The sequence below is a fragment of the Coccinella septempunctata genome, chromosome 4 (genome assembly GCF_907165205.1).
Source record: "Coccinella septempunctata chromosome 4, icCocSept1.1, whole genome shotgun sequence".
In the NCBI taxonomy this organism is placed as follows: domain Eukaryota; kingdom Metazoa; phylum Arthropoda; class Insecta; order Coleoptera; family Coccinellidae; genus Coccinella; species Coccinella septempunctata.
Genome location: NC_058192.1, coordinates 37206265 through 37209197, shown reverse-complemented (window position 1 = coordinate 37209197; position 2933 = coordinate 37206265). Strand labels below are relative to the sequence as shown.

Genomic DNA, 2933 nt, shown 5'->3' with positions numbered 1-2933 from the left:
TTTGCCTGTTGGATGTAGAAAGTTAAATAAATAAATAAATAATCATTGAAATCAACATTGAACTGTTTCGGACGGTTGGGCGACCTATAAATAGAGGACAGTTTAACCTTACTATTTCCAACTGGCGGCGCTAACTTCAAGTATCTTCATAATTCCAACATTCCTTGTCGCATATGAGCAACTGACACCTTCCTTAATGTACACTATCACACCATCGTTCCTGTTCAGTTCCCCTCCATTGTATAAGGTTCAATAACCATCAATCCTCAAACATTGCAAATCATGCACTATAAAAGTTTCAGTAAGAACTATAATATCAAACTAAACCGAAAATCCATTTTTGATGGATTTTGAAAATTGAATGAATTCATTACTGAATACCAAGCCTTTTCTTTTGCCTGTATTGTAATGCCATCAGTCTTTTTCAATTTGGTGTCACAAATCATCCTACAGTTAGCAACAAACTCTTTTCTTCTGTTGAGGAGTTGAGTGCCCTTCGTAAATTACTACCACTTGCTTGGCAATCATTTATCGTATTCGTACTAACAAGGGCAATAAGGACATTTTCTTCACGTTCTTCTTCAACATTAGTATCATAGAGAAAGGGAAAGAGGAGAGTAGTCAATTCAGTGTTATTCATGGGCGACACGTTTAGTGGCGCCCCCCTTGGCTACTGGAGAAACTAATCCGAAAAAATTTGCGCGGGAAATTCAAATAACGGCCTCGTTTTTGAAATAATATTTACCAAGTTCGAAAAATACACTCCGTCGCCTCTCTCTACTCCTATTGTTCTTTTTATCGAGTTTAGTGGGAAAGATTCGATTAAAAGAACGATAGGAGTAGAGAGAGTCGCTGGAGTGTATTTTTCGAACTTGGTAATTATATATTTTTAGACGAATCATGAAATAGTGTAATAAAATAGAAAATCAACTGAAATAAATATATATTCATGAAAATATTAGAAAATTACATTTGTATAGAAAAAATATACAGAAAATTAACCGAAATTAATATATAATAGAAATATTTGACAATAACAACTATAATTACAATATTGTACAGGAAACATTATATAAAGGAACTGATCTTGTAAAGGGTTGAATGGATAAATAATATGGGCCAAACTAAACACAAAAACTGAACTTTGATATACATGAATAACTGAATTTGATGGATTCAGGCTTTATTTCTATGTGGTCATATCATATTGTATATTATCGTAATACTTTCTTACAATTATTAGAGAAATACATACCATACTCCAATTAATCATGAACAACCAAGTCCACATGTTCTTCACATGTAAACCAGAAAAATGTTACATGCGACTTTAAAAATAATTTCAACTTAGGGGTTATCGATGCAATATGTCCAAATGGCGGTACAATATGCCATTCTCATCATTTTCATAACTCTTGTTAGATTTAGAAATGGTCAAATATCAAATTATTGCAGTTTTATATGATGACATGTAATAATAACAGTTCGAAAAGCAGCAAACATATTTCCCGGAGGATCCCCTAGATTGAGACTTCTAGTTCTCAAAAACTTGAATCCCTGGTCCCTACAACTTTTGTGTGGCATTTATTGTTTAAAGCCATCCAGACTTGAAAGCCATTTGAGTCTTTCTTGTTTCTTCTGGGCATGGGATCTGAAAAAATATTCTATATTTTGATATCCAAAAAATGAATAACATTTCGCAATTTTGTAAAATCAAGCAATACATAATTTTAATTGATTATAGAAATAGAAATATATACAAAAACTCACCATGTGTTCAAAAGCAAACAATTTCTTTTTCGGGGAATAAACAAAAATCTCGAAATACTCTAACTTTTTGCATTAAACAAAACAAACTCAGACGGAATGACGGAAATCAGCTGACTTGAGTTCTGTCATAGATTACAGATTTCTTTCATCCACATCCACTAGTTCTTGAACTGGCCACCAAACACTAGCGCCATTTCCGACGGGATTCCAAAAATTCTTAACCTAATTCTAAAAACATGTCCCCCGTGTTGCCTATCTATTCGGCAGTCTCTCTTTTCTCTTGTCTCTGATTAGTATATAAGTGAAACAAATTTACACAAGACCTTACAAAGAAAGTGTTGTACTTATATAAACTTAGGTAGGTACCTTTTATTTGACAATCATTATCATTACCAATATTAATGCTAATTCAACAACGAACAGTTGTTACTCTTTGATAATATAATAATATCCTCGATACTGACTGACAGGACAATAAAGTTAGGTTAGTGAAATGACAACGATCATCGGCAACCGGCCAACCAATGAAATGGCTTTATTGGACTAGATTGAAGTTGCACCAAAATACAAAACTGAAATATCACTAGATATAAAAACTTAAGGGTCCCTTACTTAAGATTCTGTTGATCCACAGTTGTGCAACTGGGAATAAAATTAAGCGTCCATTAACTTTAAACAAGGCTTAGTTAAGTACTCCTTTTAAGGGGGATTGGTGCAAACGGGCCTTAGAAAAAAAATTTCGGGACTTAGAAATCATACAATATACAATATTTCTTCCAACCGGGAAAAGGAATGATTGTCACACGATTGTGGGAACAATAGGACAAGGTATTACACACTTCACTCTAACGGGCCCATGTAAGAGACTATTCAAAACAAATACGGGTAGGCCGCGGTAAAAAAGGTTGATAAACAAATGGACAGACAAATGGAATTACCGATGATTCAATCGTCGGGCCTATATCTTGGAATCACCGATAAGAATGATATTATTATCGATAAGTCTTTCAGCATATGAACGGTGTTAGATGTTCGCTGATAAGCCAGAGCTCAGAATTGAAGAAATTAACTCTCAAATATCGAATTTATGATAATGGTTCGATCAGAATATAGACAGTAACTAGCTCACGGCAATCCTCGCATATCAAACAACTTGATGTAGC

At 34.0% G+C, this 2933-nt stretch overlaps 1 long non-coding RNA gene across 1 annotated transcript; it reads right to left on the bottom strand.

Annotated features, from left to right (window-relative positions):
• Positions 1-1346: 1346 nt before the first annotated feature.
• Positions 1347-2043, bottom strand: LOC123311524. Its single transcript, XR_006537493.1, has 2 exons — positions 1771-2043; positions 1347-1651 (listed from the first exon to the last, which is right to left on the bottom strand). It is a non-coding gene; the product is annotated as an uncharacterized LOC123311524 (long non-coding RNA).
• Between the last annotated feature and the right edge of the window lie 890 nt (positions 2044-2933).